The sequence below is a fragment of the Pezoporus occidentalis genome, unplaced genomic scaffold, assembly GCF_034315485.1.
Source record: "Pezoporus occidentalis ecotype Australia unplaced genomic scaffold, CSIRO_AGI_Poc_V1 ctg93, whole genome shotgun sequence".
Lineage (NCBI taxonomy): Eukaryota > Metazoa > Chordata > Aves > Psittaciformes > Psittacidae > Pezoporus > Pezoporus occidentalis.
The window spans coordinates 8,600,485-8,619,057 of NW_026916294.1; the positions used below are offsets into that span (position 1 = coordinate 8,600,485).

At 47.3% G+C, this 18,573-nt stretch overlaps 1 protein-coding gene across 1 annotated transcript in view; it reads right to left on the reverse strand.

The window, feature by feature from the left end:
- The window catches only part of MGME1 (mitochondrial genome maintenance exonuclease 1), a 208,852-nt gene extending 191,349 nt beyond the window's left edge, over positions 1-17,503 (reverse strand). Inside the window, exon 1 of the mRNA XM_062605933.1 lies at positions 17,499-17,503. The gene's annotated coding sequence lies outside the window, so the exon portion shown is untranslated. The remainder of the gene's footprint in view (positions 1-17,498) is intronic.
- Positions 17,504-18,573: the final 1,070 nt, after the last annotated feature.

The window sequence follows — 18,573 nt, forward strand, 5'->3', positions numbered from 1 at the left end:
GCAAACGTAGTTTTCCCCCAGTTTCAGTTTTGAGATTTGAGTTCTTTTGCAAAGAACTTTATAGATGAGTTACAAAACTCCAGCCCTGCACTGTCCCTAGCTCCCTAACTCTCACCCTCTGCATCCTTTGGGACAAGAGATCTCAGAGAGTTCTTATACACTCTCAAAGACTTTGTGCTGCTATGGAGCCTGCAGAGCTGAATCTGGAAAGCACAGCAGGTACATTATCTGAATTTCAAAGAGATGCTGCTTTGTTGTCAATCTCCTAAGACCTGCCATGGCAGTGCAGCTTTCTTACACCAGAAATAAACTTCCACCCTTCTGTGGCTGAAGAGGAAAGCTCGAAAACGGGACTTGTGAAGGCTCAGCTCCTACAAGACAAGAAGACAGACTCCACAGGTTGCCTATAAAAAAACCAAACAAAACCACCCCCGCTGTTGCTCTCCCCCTCAAACTGGTGGGTTTTAGTCCAGTGCATTTGTGCAGCATCTTTGGAGAACATATTTTGTGTGGGGAAACAACTGACACCTTGCAGTTGTCCCATTTGGCTCCTGTGTCCGTGGGAATTGGGAAGGTAACAGGCCAGCCGAGGACTCCTTCCCCAGGGACTTCCTATCCCATTGTTCCCAGCAGGGTCTTGGGTGGTTGCAAAGCTAAAACAGGGGTCTGTAACACTGTACCAGGGAAAGTGTGTTCCTGTAGCGTACTCCTGTCTTGCCTGGAGCCTCAGGGGATCCAGGAGGGTGCCAGGAGGGACAGTGAGACTCCAAAACATCCACCAGATTACATTACTGACACAGTACCGGAGTGATGGCATCGTTCACATTCATGGCATGTCTATTGCTCATTCTGGGAAGCACAGCAAACAAATTAATTGGATTTCACTGCATCACTGGCATGTAATAAACTCATCTGATTGTAAGGCTCTCTCATAAAGACCCACTCCCTAGAGTCAAGATATGACAGAAATAATTCAACTTTTGTTAACCAAATAATGCGTTTCCAGCCTTTGGGCAGGCGATCGGGCATGAAAAGGAGGTTCCTTGGATGCCACAAGTCCAGAAGATGCATGGAAGACCTCAGCTTTTCTGGGTATTTATTCTGAAATTCATAACTGGTTAAATGAATCTCAGTAGTTGGAGGCTGACTTCTTATTCTTGGGGTCACGAGTACGCAGGGAAGCTTAGGAGAGCTCTGTGCTTATTTGGAGGCACCCATGAACGAACTGAAGCCATAAGTAGAGTATATGCTGGCACTAAAACCTGTCCAAAGCTCTGCAACAAACTGCAGGGTCTAAAAAAGGAAGCTGCAATGGCTCTTGGATCAAGACCTTCTGAGTCACTGTCTCAGACATACCCCAGAAAGCACCATGTGCTTCCACTGTGCGTGGCTCATCGTTCTCCCTCCCGAAGGAGAAGCTGTTATACGTATGGGCACTTGTAGCGGAGCAGGGTATTCCCCAGCAGGAATAAAGGAAGAGGCATGAAATCAAATGGAAGTTTCCAGTGGTCACCACAGACCCCACAGGCTTAGACCAAAATAATGTGGATTTTGTCTCATCAAACGTTTTTCATTACAGTTAATTTAAGAGGGAGCAGATACATAAGAGAGAAGAGGATGGGACAGTAGGAGGAAATCACAGCTCCTGGGGGGCATTGCTTTTGTCAGTGGTCTAAGCCCAAAATGCCGTACAGATTTTTGCCCTATGAAAAGAAGTACCTATGCTGTCTCAATAAAACATCTTAAACAGACATCAAGGAAACAGCTTTAAAGGAATGAAAAACCCTCCTGGCCTGTAGAGATTTCTGTGTCTGACAGAAAGCATTAAACCCCTCTCCTTCCATCCCTGAATCCACTCTTTACCACGCAGCATTTCTCCAGCTAAGCAGCACTCCAAAAGTAACAGAGGTCCCCATGGGCAGCATGACCTGGGAGCCAGGACGCAATCTGTTGTGTTATGGAAAAGCTGGCTTGTGGAGACCGTGAGACCTCAGTTCAGCGTGCTGATGCATAATAGGAAAAGACGGGGAAGGACAGAGGGTCAGGATGCCTCAGTTCTCTGCCAGGCCCTGGAAGGAAGCAGTGAGATGAGCAAGAAACATGTCTGTGCTTACAAACCACTTCCAGCAGATGCTAAAAATCATTGTGAAAGAAGTATGCTGTGAACACTGGAGCCTGCTCTCCACTGTGCCAGCGGTCCAGACTGAAGAGATGGAGAGGGCTGAGGATGATGCTGATCATGTAGGATGACCACGAGGCTGTGAGGTGGCTGTGACTTTGAGTCACAGATCCTCAGCACAGGATGGCCATTGTGGCACCCGAAAGCTATGAGTCTGCTGGGACTCATCAGTCCCAAACTGTAGCTGCACTGTCCTGCAGGCTCCACTCCAAGCCAGAGTATTGAAGTCCCTAGAGAGATGCATGCACCTCCTGGACTGCAGCTGAGCTCTGGGGACAAGGAGAGAGGTTCATGCCAGCATGACCCGGCAGTGTGCACTTGGCAGAACAGAAACCAGCTGTGTCCTGGGCTGCATCCCCAGGGTATGACCAGCAGCTGGAGGGAGGGGATTCTCCCCCTCTGCTGTGCTCTGGTGAGACCCCTCCTGCAGTCCTGTGCCCAGCTCTGGGGGCAACAACACAACAGGGACTGAGATGAGACATTAGGAAGAAATTCTTGCCTGTGAAGGTGCTGAGGCCCTGGCACAGGGTGCCCAGAGAAGCTGTGGCTGCCCCATCCCTGGCAGTGTTCAAGGCCAGGTTGGACACAGGGGCTTGGAGCAACCTGGTCTAATGGAAGGTATCCCTGCGTGTGGCAGGGGTTGGAACTGGGTGAGCTTTAAGGTCCCTTCCACCCCAGACCAGTCTGGGATTCTATGATTCCTTGATCATTTTTCTTGCCATCCCTCTTACCCCTTGCTCTGCCCAGCTTCTTGTAAACAGCTCTGGAATGCCTTTGTAAAAGTGTTTCAGGGGTGGCACAGCTGGGTGGCAGTTGTTTTAGACAAGCGCATTTGGCTGCCAGGGTGACATTAAATATGAATTTGGTGAAAAGATTCAGCCAAAAAATGGGGAAAGAAATAGGACAGGCAGAACTGTTAATTTGAACACTTCTTTTAAGAGATCTGTTTTGACATTTCCCTTCAAAACAACCTTTTAAGGCCAAATTTAGCTCCATGGGTTTAAAATAAATAAAGAGCAATTAAAGTGAAGAGTCACCATCTCATTTCAGTTAAATCAAATATTTCTGCTCACTGAAAATGTCTGAGGAAGCCTGAACTTTCAGTTCACACAACTTAAAAATATATCTACAAATACTATTATTTTGGTTCAGCTACTGAACTGAAAAACAGATTTATTTGCACAGCTCTGATGAAGGCAAAGAGAAACTTATTTAAACACTTTGATTAATTATGCCTCTACTCCCAGCTGAGCAGAAGTGGGAATTCCAAGTCAAAGGGATGTATTGCTTCTCTTTTCTTCGCTACTTTGGCAAATGGCTTTGAATATCCATGTATTCCCTTCTGTTGGGGTAGGGCTTCTGTATACTGCCAGGTGCCCCTTCATGACATGGGAGTCATTCACTTTTTGTCTGTATCCATGGCATGCCTGTTGTTGCAGGGGCTGAAGTGGTTTGTTCCCAGGTCTCAGTGGCATATTCATAGTAAATGAAAGTAACAGCGTTGCTTTTCCATATTCACCTCATTGTTTTTCATGCTGCTCATGCTCGTTTGTTCATGTTTTAGTGGGGATGTACTAATTGGGGGTCTGGAAGAAGGCGGGGGGGAGTAAAAGATGGGTTTAAGTTTGAATACTGATAACGTTTCAGCTAAAAATGGTGATGTTTGGTTAATAACCGACACGTTGCTACTTGGAAACACGTCCTGTGCCTCTGTTCTCTCTGCCATGGTTGCATGTCCTCTGCTGCACCTTCTTTTCCCCTCTGCAAAGGGAGCAGCAGGGAATGTCTCAGAGGAGCGCAGCACGCATGGGCTGGGGAGCCTGGACAAGGGGGAGCTTGTGAGGAAACCAAATCAGTGCTCTTCAAAAGCGCTAATGCAGTGTAATGGGGAAAAACCAGCAACTGCTTCAGGAAATGATCAGAGTGGGGAGATAGTGCAGAGGAATCCAGATGCTGAATTCCAGGGGTGTGGATGGAAGTGCTCTGCCCAGCTGCTGGCACAAGTGGCCGTGATGCCAGTCATCCTGCCTGCAGGTCCGGGGTTCATCAGAGCACCAGGCATCCGTTTCCCACACATAAGCATTAAGGCTACGTGCGTCTCCTCTGCTTTCTCTAAAACACATTTCACATGACAAACGGCCAGTCAATAAAACCTTGACTTCCATTTTTTTCTCTCAAAACAGTGATCAATAGCTGCCGCAGCTGTCTGCTGCCAGAGCTTTGATTCACTGTGAATCTTACACAAGCTGAACTGTTCTGAAGTCGTTTCTATTCTCCTGAAACTGCGTTTGAATTTGCCTTGAAGCAGCTGCTTGATGCTGCCCAGGGCTCAGTTATTTCTCACAATCAGAATTTTCTCCAAGAAGAAAGGAAAGTGACTTAAAGCCCTGCACTCCTTTCTGGCCTGGAGCTCGGTTATATCCCTGCGTGTGCATAATTCCATGCTTTTAGGGACTGGCTCCAGAAGAGCAGCCTGTTGTCACGGAGAGCAGAGAGAGAGCAGGGAGTTGTCATGGAGCGCAACACATCGTTGTGGCTTTTGCTTTTGGCACTGGCTGGCATGAAAGAGCATTGCCAGGTCCTTACACACTTCAGTGCCCCTGGGACCATGCTGGGAGAGCAAATCTCCGTAGCTCCCTGTCCCTCTTGTGTTGTTGTCCCAGTGCTGGACACAGGACTGCAGGGGGGGGGGGGGTGTCTCACCAGAATGGAGTAGAGGGGTAGAATTCCCTTCCCTTGACCTGAGGAAGGGAGATGGATTGACTTGGTGGCACTGCTTGAAACCATGACGTTACTCCTCCAGAGGTCTTACAGAGCATTCACCTCCGCTGTTTCAATGTGATGCAGAAATCATGCCACAAAACTGCTTTCTTAAACTTCCCCCTCAGCTTACGTTTACCACATTTGGCAATGCAGGTGTTACAAGGGCTCTTTTGGCTGAAGCTATCACACGGCTGTGGCTCTCGTGGAAAGCACAGTCATGGATGTAACCTGGAAACATGCTGCTTGCTGCCCACCATGAGATGTAGCACTGGTTGTACGGCTGCCCAGCCTCTCTTGGCCCCCAGAGTATTCTTTTTCACTGTTTAACATGATTGATTTCTATCTGCTCTTCTCCCCCCTGAGGGACTGCATGGAGTCAAAGGCTGAGGGACTCAGGGTCCTTGCCTCATCTAGTTTTGGTTCAGAGTTGACTGATTGCCAGAGCCACCCAGGGAGCCAGGCACCCACCGCAGTGGTCACTGAGCCCCCACAGCCCATCAAGCTCTTGTGAAGCTCCAGAGATGTGTTCATATATATATATATATATATATATATATATATATATGTGTGTGTGTGTGTGTGTGTATGCTGCATTGGATCACATTCTCAAACGCCAGGTCGTGCTTTGCTGCCGTATCTTTTGAATGGTGTATCCTCACAAGGAGCAGCATCCTGGGATGGCTGCTAGGGGCTGTTACTGGCTGGGGCTGGAGACTGGAAAACATCACTGTTGCTGTTTCATCGATGCAAAAGGCTCCAACAATCCCCTCGCATTCACTTGCCTATGTAGCCAGCTCTATTTTCAGTAACTGTGAGACCCAGATTCCCACTATTTAAACTCTAGATGCTTAACAAACAGAGATCCTTCCAGACAGGCTGGGGGCTGGCTCAGCCCTGAGCCTCCCTCTGCCATTCCCAGGCTCATCAGTGGGAAGAGCCAAGGGATGCTCTGCAGTTCATTTGCCTGTGCCCAGTGACTAAGCCCCATAAGCGATAAGCGGGTGGGTGTTAGAATTGGTGGTGCAAAGCTCCTAAGTTTGGAAACAAGCCCCTGTGCGTGTGCCATTGGCAGTGCAGGACTAACCCACGGCCATCCAAGGGTTGGAGAAATCTCCTTTACTGGAAGTCCACAGCCTAAACATCGTACAGCAGCTCTGTACACCAGAAAACGTTCCCAATACACCTGCCAATTCACCTGAGCTGCAGGAACCACACAGGCTTCATTTGGCTGCGCCAAATCAGTTTAAGCATAATGCCTTTTATTAAAGCAGTCAGTGTATTCAGTGTGAAACAAGCTGCTTTTCAGGCACACGAACCTGTCTTCAGGTCTGGGATAGATGTGTGAGCTGCAGCGCTAACTCCAAACTGAGAACAACTGCCCAGGGTTTAATTTGATTCATTAACTTGGTGACACCTTAGGTGACAAAAGGTATTTGGTACCTGGAATGTGTGTGTGGGGACTTTTTAGTGGGAGGAGAGGTAAAAAAGCCATTCAGTCCTCTGGGAAAGAGAGAGGGAGAGAGAAGATGAGAGCAGCAGGTAATTTATTGCTGGTGGAACAAGAAGCTGTTAGCGAGAGGAGGGGATAAGAATTATAAAGTGCCATAAAACCAATATCTCTATCGAGCCCGTGATGTTTAGTGTCCAGAGTTATGAATTTCAGTTCCCTGCCTTGTCTCTTGCCTCTCCTATTTCAGGCATGAAGAAGGACCCAGGAGCACTAAAGCTTGTCCCTTCTATCCACCTCTGTGAATTGCTCCCATAAAAAAACATTACCCCTCCTGACAAATCTTGCCTCCAGCACCTCCTCAGAGCCCAGCTACTCCCAGCACAGCATCGCAGGGCTCAGGGCTCAATCCTGCCCTGCCTCACACAGCGACTTGGAGCACAATGAGCATAAAATGCTTCCAATGCAGACAGGTGGATTGCGCTTGCCTTGCCTTATCCCTTACGCCCTGCTGCAGATGACCGGCCATAAGTAGGGTGATGGAGATGCAGCCCGCTGCTGTCTCCTGGCAGGACTAAACCCAGTCTCTGCTGCAAAGTGCAGCAGCTCCCTTTTGCTCTGGAGGTCAGGGAGTTTATTATATCTGCTGTTCTGCAAGGCTGATGCGGCTAAACCAGTAGAAACTGGTGGCCATGTAGTCCTGAGCCTCCAGGCATCTGCCTGCCTCTTTTGTCCCAGGGACTTTTCAAACTGAACTTCTAATGGGAGAACTGGTTTTCTCCCATCTAGAGCATCCCATCCTATCCCATCCCACCCCATCCCATCCCATCCCACCCCATCCCGTCCCATCCAATCCCATCCCATCCCATCCCATTCCTGCAGCCAAAACCTGTTCCACTGGCTCGTCTCGGAGAGGAGGAAAACTGCAGCATGTACGAGAATCATCCCCTGAGTGCTCACAACAGAAGAGGACTTCTCTTTGGATGGGGAAGGTTGTTCCCACCTACTTCCCACCATATGGCCTTGTGCAAGAGCCAAGAGCAGTGCTTGCCCACCAGCGGCACAGCCTAAGGGATCTGCCACAGCAGGGAAAACAGCATTCCCATCCCTGGCCTTGGCCTGTCTCCAGCTTGCTCAGTGACTCACTTTGAGAGTTACTGGCAAAAACAGTACAAAGACAAAGCAGAAAATATCCTGTATGGAGCAAAAGAGAATGAGAGAGAAAGTCTCTGGGTGAAAAACCCTGGTGCTGATGGCAGGTAAATCCATAATGGCTCACAAGCACATTGGTCTGCCTTCATCTGTGGGTCTACAATTTAGCCCCAAGCCCATGCTGACCTTGTAGTGCCTTATCTGGGTCTCTCTGGCTCACTGCATGAAATCCCTTTCTCCTCAGTGAGAAAGGTGGATTCCGGGATGCTTTGAGGCTTGGAGTCAGGCTTTCCTTTAGTGTTGCCTTTCATTGCTCTACCTTGGAGGGAGCTCTACTGATGGACCCTGGCTGACAAACAAGCCAAAGACACCTTCACGAAGTTCCTACCCTCAGAAGAAAACCTAGAAGTCAGCCCTCCAAAACTGAATTAGCTTAAAAGCGGGAGCTTGAAAGACAGCAGATTCTGGTTTATTCTCATTTTCCTTAGGGCTTTGGTGTCAAACAGTTGCCTGCAGCCAAACAAGCTAGAAACGCAATGCCAAAAAGACATTAAATCCGTGGTCGTTGTATGACTGCTTGAGCTCAGACTAACAGGTAGTTAATCCCTCTCCAGCTGAGGGGCTTGTTGCACACAGCAGCAACAACCAGTTGTAAGCTCCAGCCTGGAGGTCAACACGCGCTGTATTTCTCCTACCCAGGAGGCTTGTGGATGTGCTTGTGTCTGGTTTGAGAGCTGCGAAGGTCGATCTGCAGTGATTGAAACCATCGGCTCAGGTGGTGTCCTGGTTGTACTCTGTGGTCAGTCCATACACATGGCCAAGGTTTTCCATGCTGCTTTTGGTCACAGGTGGGTTTTCAAGCGTGCTGGCCTGTGTGGGTTCCAGATATTTGGAAAGCAGGTGGTACATCACGTGGAGATGTCATTGCGCATTGCACAAAGTTATTTTCTCCTGGAAGCTGCAAAATCTCAGGGATCCAAGGCAGCTGGGTGTGGGGCCGGATCCTGGCTGAAGACAGAGTATGTCCAATGTGTTTGGAGCACCTCCGAATTAGGTTTTTGTAACTGGGAACAAAACCTGGTGTTCTTAAGATATTTGCAGTCTCATAATTACATATCATCCTACTGTTGCATACCAAAACCATCACACAGGATATCTCTATGGGATGGGATATTCTGGCCTGAGTCCTAGCCTAAAGCAAGACTGTTCCCAGCTCAGGCATCTTCATCAGGCAGTCCTGGGCCTGTCCCCTGAGTGATGGTGCCCGCTCCCTGGAGGTGAGAGCCTTTCTTGTATTAAGGAGAGGAAAAGAGATAGGATCCACGGTGACTGGACTGAAGGTCCCAAAGGCCCTGCAAGATGAGTGGAGGGACAGAAGCCCAGCCCTTGTAGAGTCCAGGTTGTGCCTGGAGACCTCTGGGACCTGCAGAGGTGAAGGATATCAGCTCAGGTTTGGGGGAAGAAAGGTTTGTTGAGATGAGGAAGGATGCTACAGTAGCTATCTAAGAAACAATCTCAGGAAAATGGAAATATCAGGCTCTGGGAGACCCCCAAAAATGGCCTAATCCTTCCCCCTGCTCTGAGGGAATCTAATCTACCCCTACCATCCTTAAAGAAGTTTGTCCTGCCGGCTCCACTGAAGTGCCCTGGGACCCCCTCTTTTCATGAGTATACTCTATACCTAATGTACCAAATATGCCCTATGCCTGGCTTAAATAACCCCTGATACAACAGGACCACTTTCTTGCAGTCTACCAGAGGTGGAGAATACTAACTGCCTACTATGCCCTGAAAGAGTCTTAGGACTCTAGAAACCTCACCTTCCCAGTCACTGCTTTGAGCTTGAAGTGTTTTGCGGGTCTTCCTTCCAACTTCAGACTTGATGAGAACGTGAAGATGGAAGTGAATGAGATTTTCAGTTCTCACAAGAGTCCTCTGCTATCTATGGGGACACGCTGGGGCCTGGTTCTTATTCGTATGAGGAGCTGTGTACGCTGCTGCAGCAAAAGAATTGGCTTTATTGTAAATCCAAATTAGGTTCCTAATGTTGCTGCTGGGGAGAGGATTAAATTTATCACAAGCAGTAGGTGTGAATATTTTGTATTCCCCAAGCAAATCCTTCCACAGCAGAATGAAAGAGCAGACGTTGTGCCTGATCCAAATGGAAGGTTTGTTTTCCTTCATGTTAGGCAAACTAGCACACATTATAAAATCTGGACTCCTTTCCAGCTTTCCTGTATTGACAGATGATTTACAATGTCTTTTCCTGGGGAAAATGTGCCAAAATAAAACAAACAGAACCTAGTCAAAATAATTACCAATGCTTTCCATGGGTCCAGAGCTTCACTTATTTATTACACTGACAAATAACAATGCTGAAGGAAGTCTAGATGCAACATGAAGTCAGGAAAATGTATAACCAGTCTTGGTCCTGTGTTGGGGCAGGGATGAGACATGCCAGAGGCACCCACTCTGGAGGAAAGAAAGAAGGTAAGGGTAAACATACGCAGCTTCCTGAGGCCAAAGATCAGTGCGAAGTCATCACTGACACGATGACAAACTCTTCATTGGAAATAAGGAAGAAGTTCTTTACTGTAGGGGTGGTGAGGCACTGGAATGGGTTGCCCAGGAAAGCTGTGAATGCTCCATCCCTGGTGGTGTTCAAGGCCAGGTTGGACAGAGCCTTGGGTGCCATGGTTTAGTGGGAGGTGTCCCTGCCCATGGCAGGGGGATTGGAGCTGGATGATCTTAAGGTCCTTTCCAACCCTAACTATTCTATGATTCTATGACAAAGGACTTTGCAGGTGTTCACTCACCCAGGCTTGAGCAGTGGCCAAGCCACTGTGCTTTCCTCCTAGCAAGGTGGGTGCCTCCCAAGAAGTACTGGAAAGGCTGCAGTGGACCTTGGCAAGAGGAGTCACCAGCAGGACATGGTTGTGTGCCATGTGGGATATCATCTAGGCACTGAATACTTGCCTTCATGTTCCACCCAAACCCATAGGAGCAGACTGCCTACCAAGGAGACAAGCACTGCCTTGAGGATGGCTTCAGAAGCACCCCAAGTATGTCTAAAGTATGTCTAAGAGGAAACAGTGGACTCAGGAGAGCCAAGTTGGGATAGCTTAGGTAAATCCTAATAGGCAAGGGTCTCCCTTCCCTTTTGTTGCACTCCTATTCACTTTGATATACAACTTGCATTGAGCAAAGGTAACTGAGCACGATGTAAGGCCACCACAGTTTGACGTGCTTGGGGGCCATCAGCTCTGCATCCTCCTCAGGCCAACCCACTGAGGGTATCGAGGCTCTCTGATGGATCAAGGCTATATGCATGATTTTCAAGGACATCTATTCATCCAGCTGCTGGGTGACCTGCTAACAGGTCTGGTGGCAAGGTCTAGTGTGCTCCTGTCCCTCTGTACCCGTGCAGAGCTCACAGCTCAGCTCTGCTCCCTCCCTCCCTCCTTCGCTCAGATGAAAACAAGACAAAACAACTTGTTAGCAGTCCAATTGCATTCCACTGCTTATCATTTATTCATTCTGATTTCTGAACCAGACATAACAAATACACCCACCATTAGCTCTGAATACCCCCTCCTAGGATGTAGAGCACACTGTAATCAATAAATATGCAGAGCCTGTTGTTTCCCCTGCCAGAGGCTGGTAAAACCCACTTTGACTTCCCTTCAGTTCACTCAGTTCTGCTTCAGTTCATCCCTCTTTTAAAACACCCAGGCTATTGAGAGGGAGGTAGGCTAGAAGGTTCTACTGCGCAAAAGACAGTCTAAACAATGGAGGTTTTTTGCTTCATCTTGCTTCTGGGTTTGATCCTGCACATATCAAAATCAAAGCAAAATTGCCACGGGGGTTAAGACCAGCCCTGAGGATCAAGAGGAAAAACCATACTCCAGACATTAGTCCATGCTCCAGGTTTGGAAAGCTAGGCTCTCTTTTGAGGGCAGCAGCTCGAAGAGTATCTGGCTATGGACCTGGGAAACCACATGTAGGGCAAGCCTAGAGGGAAAGTAATGTGGTCTTCAGTACACATAGTTATGGGCCACAGAATAGTTTGGGTTGGAAGGGACCTTCAAAATCATCTACTTCAATCCCCTACAATGAGCATACTTAATGCACCCATTTATCCATGAACTCAGACACCTCACAAGCTTTGCAACCAGAGCTACCCCTACCATTTCTCTATCAAACCTGGGAAACTGATTATACATGAAATAGTATAAACCAGCAACCCCAGAAAGCTGGCTGTCAGCATTCATAGCACATACAGTGATCATCAGATGCAGCATACTCCCCAAAGGAAATCCTCAGCTACGGTAATAGAAAGCACTTAGGAAAGAAAGCAAAACCCAGATAAGCACCAAATAGAGCACATGAGCAGAAAAAGGGAAAAGCAGCAGAACGAGTGCTGCTCTTCAAAAACTGACACTGCTATTGCAGAGCTTGCTCTCCACCCTGTTACTGGATGCATGCTCTGGAAGAGCTGAGGGCTTTAGCAAAGTTAGGGTCGAGGAAACACACCATCTGGTTCAGATAAACTGCACTGAACTTTAGAGGTTATTAGAGTCATCTGAGTGCTAGAAACTAATCTATATCATCACTATAAGATGCACCCGGGCTTGGACAACCATTTCATCTTCTGTTGTTCCTGCAGAAGCCAGTTTGAGGGTAAGACAAAACCATATATATCCAATCCAAAGGGCTTTTAGGCTTAAAGCTCAGGTCACAAGAGACATCTATAGGTCTGTGGAGTTTCATTTGCTTCTGTCATAGTTGTTGTTGCCTCCAGAAACCAAGAACAGAGGGAGCTTTCGGAAATACCAAAGCAGGTTTCATTTTCAGAAGGAATTCACTATTATTACTAATGTCTAGCAGAGAGCAAAGCAAGAAAAAACGAGAACCCTGCTTCAAATCATGAGAAAACATGTGAATTAAAGATTTCTGCTTGTTTTCACTTGTCCGTCCATCCATCCATCCATAAAGTTCTGTACTGCAGTACAAGTCCTCGGATGTGTCAGAAATACCAGGTAACAGCCGCATTAATATTCTCTCCTACCATCACCATGAGGGTTTGCAGGAGTTTGAAGGGGAGGGAGGGAAGTTTTTAGCCTTTCCATATGCAGCTAGTGTGTGCTACCAGGTGCAGAATAAAGCTCAGCCACAGAGATTCACACCATGCTTAATTCATATGCAGACAAAGCCGCTTCACACAGTTCCTTCGGCAGAGAGCACACGAGGTGGGAGGCTCCCATATAATTCAGCCCACATATAATTATTAGTGGTATTGTTAAGGCTTTCGTGGTGTTGTCTGGCTGATAAAGACATTCAGGTCATTCATACAAGTGAAATAGCTCTCATTACCAACATTCGAAGTAGGAGGCACTTGCTATAACAAATCTGGGAGAGGTGGTCTCTGACTGCCTGCTGAGTCTGATCATCTTTATGCTCCTGGTTGTCCCTAGGGCTGTGTCCTCACTGTAATTAAGTGGAGGCCATGCCCAAAGGGTAAGTGGCACCATGTAGTCCCTGTCTGTCCTGCTAAATTCTCTTTTCCTCCTTCACGCTGCTGCTTGGGAATACGTCAAACCCATGACAGGGAAAGCGCTGATGCTGACGTACAGTGCTTGAGTCTCTGTTCAAGCCTTATTCATTTAGGCTTAACTGATATCTGGACTTGCCTCCCCGCCTTAGAGGAGGGGAGCCAGGGCACATGTTCAGCCTCCTAAATCTCAAGCCCATTATCTTCAATCAAGCCTGTTAGTGACATAAGCAGTGTTAGCAAGGTGCTAGATAGGGCCCCTACCAGCAGCCTGTCTGGGGAGAAAGTACATGGAAATCAGGATGGCAGAAGGTGGCGGTGTTCCTCCTGCTCCTCCTGTTCTTGCTTCTGTTATTCATCTTCCTCACCTCCCTTATTTTCCTGTTCCCCCTCCATCTCCTCCTCCAGCCCAAACACCTCTTCTCCCACTGCAACATTTATACATAGATCTTTAGAAAAGTTTTATATGAAATTAATGTACCGGGGAAGTGCAGCTCTATATTTGCCCCCTTCATACTCTCCCATGAATACCAAATGCTGGCACTGTTGGAGGCAAGATACAAAGCATGATGTTTTCTGTTGACCCCCTACAGTTGGTTGTTCATTTCCTAGACAGCCCTTGTTCTAGCTACAGTACAGATAGATAGGTTTCAGCTGGCATCTTTTAGCTGTTTCTATGCCAGGTCCCAAGTGAGAGTGTGTCTGCATCTACATTTGTGTCTCTTCTCCACCATATGCATTGTGATAGGGGATAGGAAACTGGCCTCCTATTTACCTGTACTTGGTCTGACTGTAGAGGTGGGTCAGTTCCCCTATACTGCTTTCATCCAGGGTATTGCAAGCAGGGTTCCCTCTGCATCTGTACTGCTCCTCACACCAAGAAGCCTTCATCTCATCTGGGGACTGAATGATAAGTGGTTGCCTACAGAGTACCAAAACCTAGACCCGGTAATGAAATGAAAATGAAAATGTTAATTAGGATTTCCTAAGAAGGAAGAAGACAAAACTCAAAGAAATTGAACATTAAAAGAAAATAACAAAAGCTCTGTCAAAATGTACTACACTATTTTTAGCAGCTCTTTCTTTTCCAGGGATGATAACATTGTGTTAAAACAGCGTCTTCCATCTATTAATGAATTAAGACTTTGACTACCAGCCAGGAGTATTATCACATTTTAAAGATGTGAAAAACAATGTCTTGACCAGATAACACCTCCCCAGCCGGGGACAGAGCCCAGGTTTTGAAAACTCCGCATCCTAAAGTTCCCCACCATGGTGTCCTTCCCTTTCTTCCATCAGTCAAATATTGTAATGCAAGACAATAAACCCAAAGAGCACTACTGCAGTAACCTCCCAGAAGACTTAGCAGTTGACAGAATAGGCTGGGGACCTTCCTGAATATCCACTGTCATAGAATCATTTAGGGTGGAAAAAACCTGTAAGATCATCAAGTCCAACTGTAAACCTAACACTACCAACTCCACCAGTAAGCCATGTCCCTAAGCGCCACATCTACACATCTTTTAAATACCTCCAAGGATGATGACTCCACCACTTCCCTGGGCAGCCTGTTCCAGTGCCTGACAACCCTTCTGGTGAAGACATTTTTCCTAATATCCAATCTAAACTCAGCATGAGACTGCTGTGTGCTGCCCATACAGCTCTTCAGCCCTCCTGTTAGGATGCGATGGTATCCCGCATCCCTCCTGGGCTGGCTGCAGCTGTCTTTTCTTCTCCTGCTTCTACACTCTAAAGACTTCCTTGGCCTGCTCTGTAGGTGGGTGATGTGTTGCAGAGGCAGGGATGAGGCCAAGATGTGGGAGGCATGGAGTTCTCAATCTCCTGCTGACAGAAGGACCAGAAGATCCTGGTCTGGTGCCTGTCTCCCTGAGAGCAAGGGAGCCCTCTCCTGCACTTCTACCCTCTAACCCTTGAGCTTAGAAATCATACTCCATTCATATTTCATGTTTTATTGCTTACACTGTAGCCCTGTTGATGCCGCTTTCACATCTGCCCTAGGTGCCAGCCCAAAGTTATATGACCATTTAAGGCTCAAAAGCACGCTCCTCTGTGCCACAGAGGCCCATCCAGGCTTCTATAGGATGGCTCAATAGAGACAATCTCCGGATGAATTAAGAAGAAAACAGTGTAATCAATCAGTATTAATGAGCACAGCCCAATTGTTAACAAGCTGCTTCTGTGTCTCAGGCACTGCCTTTGATCTCCTGTGCAGATGAGTGCTGGCAAGATGTCAAAACGCAAACTATATCCGTCTCACTGGGGTTTGGTGCGATGTCCCTCTGCTGACAGTGGATCAAGCAGAACAAGTGCATGACTTCAGCTTCCTGATTTATTGTGGCTGGCTGGGAATAAATGCCTTTCCAAGGCGAAGATCCGATCTCAAGACCAAAATGGTGTTAAAACAAAAGCCAGCCTAGCAGAGCTAGCTGTTTGCACAAGGGGTGGACAAAGGGGACTGTACAATTATGAAATGAAGGCTGGCTTTCTCCAAAAGCTGGGAACCTGTATGTTGTTATTGCAGTACTTAATACATGGCTGGATTCCCCAAAGCACGTAGGAAACCTCTGGCAAGCGAAGTCTCGTGGGGATTCACCTGCTGTAGCTGGAATGTGGTCGCTAAAACTGGCTGCAGAGTGAGGTGGTGATGAAGAGCTAATGCAGTCAACCCTGGTAAAAAAACTTGAGGGCTGAACACATGGCATTTGGTAGCAGCTTTCTGATGGGTAAAAATGAGTATTTTTAAAAGGAAGGTAGGATACTCACACACAGGAATGGTTTCAGACTTGTTTTGAACAATGCTGCAGCTTTTTCTTTGTGCCAGGGATGGTCTGCGTTTGTACGGTGCCTAAAGCCGCTTCTCTCTTCTAGCCCCAGCCATTATGGTAATAACGAGAATAACAGCAGCAGCAGCCGTGCTGTGTATGCTAATGACCACGTCCTCAAGTGAGAGCAGGTTACATATTGCTGGGAAAGATGAAGAGAAAAGCCAGCAGGGTTAAGATATGACAGGAACATTTAAGAACTGTATAAACAGTAGAAAACTGACAGGCCAAAACTTTGGTGAAGGAGCATAATCCCGCTGCAGGGATACATTAGAAAGACAACAAATGAGGTACACAGTGAAGAGCTGTTGGTAAAAAGAGAATGTCATAAGGAGAATTTGTCCGTTCCTTTTTCTTTAATTAAGAAGAAGGTGGAAAACCATGAATAATTTATCAAAGGAAGGATGGAGAGGGTTTTTATTGGTACCACAAGAAACAGGCTGTGAATGTGAGATTCTTTATATGATTGGCAGAGTGTGAGATACGGGAGCAGACCATACTGACAAAGCTGATGCGCTCTGGGTGCTCTGAAAGAAATAAGGACCAGAAACAAAGGAGGAGCTGTCAGATCACAAGTAACTTAGTGAAAATACAAGCCGTGCTAAGATGGGATATTTCATTTACCACTGTTCATGAAGTGTGTAAGAAGACCCTATATAAAAAAAGAGGGGTTTGATAGAAGACATAATGCTGCCTGACCCTGGGCTTCTCTTTGCCTTTTGGAGAACCTGTTCCATGGAGCACTTGGGATTGTAAGAAATGATGGACACCACGAGTGGTAGTAGCACATACTGCATGGATTACTTTCCCATGTTACCATTTCTTTACAGTTGACATTGAATTTCTTTGCTGTTTCGCAAACTACTTACTCGAGAGATGCTTCTGCCACTCTTCCCTTAATCACAGTCACTATTCCAAGTAATGTCGTCAGATCTATTCATGTTCTTGGGAGGACTCTGGCTATCTGTCAGTCTTACCCTGTCTATGCTTCTTAAAGAATGTAGTAGGCGAGGTCCCACTACAAAGATGTAACTACATAAAACCCAGCAAGAAAGAATGGATCAAGCATGTTACAGATTCACAACCAGCTCAAGGCAGGGAGTAAGGGTCTGTTTCCACAGTGCAAGGTTACTGAAGATGTCTCCCCTTCTTCTCACTGACCTGTGTTACCCATCATATTCATAAGGGACAGAGAAAGAACATGAGTGGGGGAACTGAGAAGTCTGCAGTTTTGTTGAACAACGGAGGGTGACTGCTTCAGCGGAGCTACAAGCCTACGCTGTTGAATCAGCCGCAGTCACAGCCTGTGTGCTGCTTTGGAGAGGCAAGGGATCTGGCGAGACACCAGCAGGGTGGAAGGGGGATGCTGTGAGATCCCTGCTCTCGGGCTGCAGTGGCTGTCCTCCAGCCACAGCCATGTCTGCTCCCAGGACAGCAGTGTCCAGCTTCTCCTGGTCAGAATTCAGCTGCTGCTGACTCGTGAACACCACCCAGAACAATCCAGTTTCACTCCTGTTGATCAGCCACATGTGCTGTATGTCCTACAGCTATTGGCAGAGAGACACCAGGGACGCAGTTGCCCTTTACATGCTGCCTCCACAGACAGGAAACTTGCTTTCTGTTCCATGGTCAAAGAGGCAATGCACAAGGCAGCAGCGTAAATAACCTCCTGCATGTGCTGCAGGACCTTCACATGAATACAAGAGCAAGATGGGAAAAGCAATTTGCTTTGGGTTCATTATCGCAACAGGAACATGGGCAGAGTGCATCTTCCACTTAGGCAGACCCTATGGTTGTGGCCTGGGTTTTTGAACAGGTATCAAGCAGCCCAAGAATCATCAGTGTCAGTATGATCTCATAAAAGATGCCAATGAATTGATATCTCTGTCAAGCTGGCACAGCACCTGGAATACACACACACGCTTTGTGATCACAGCTGCATCTCCCTTGGTCTCCTTCTTGAGCTCAGACCAAGGTTCAAAAGTTGGTGTACAAGAAAAAGTCAGGCAGAACGTACTGAGGTTCCATTTGGCAAAATGCTTATATTAGCCTCAAGCAGTGTTTCCTGGGCAAATATCTGCCAGAGAGGCTCTGAATGATTGCTATGGCTAAGCTCTCTGTGAAAGGTATCTAGAACATACATTGCAGCTGGGCATCATACATGAAGATCCATCAGATGTTATCCTCCCGATGTCAATCCAAGACAGAGGACCAACTGGGTTAGGCTGGAGACACAACACAGAAGTTCCTAATAGTATTTGCCAGGTATAAACCAGCACAGCTGTACTTAACCCAGATACCAAACCAGACAGTGAGACTTGAGCAGTACAAAGTATTGATCAGAAAGCAGCCTCTGTTTCTGGGTGATGCACACTTATATGCATCCATCCCTACTTTCAGATCTCTGAGGCTCACCAAAAGCACCACCCCAAAGAGATGTTCTAACCAGTGGTAGAGGCCTTGTGGGTACCTCCCTCTGCCTTGTCTGTATCGGGCAGCCAACAATTTGTGTTCTTTGATGAGCACATCTGGAACAAAAGTACCCTCAAGGATCATTGCAGAGCAAACTGCAGATCCCCCACGGCCAAGGGAATGAAAGAAATCCATAATCCTGCTCTTCCCCTGCCCTCAATGAGGG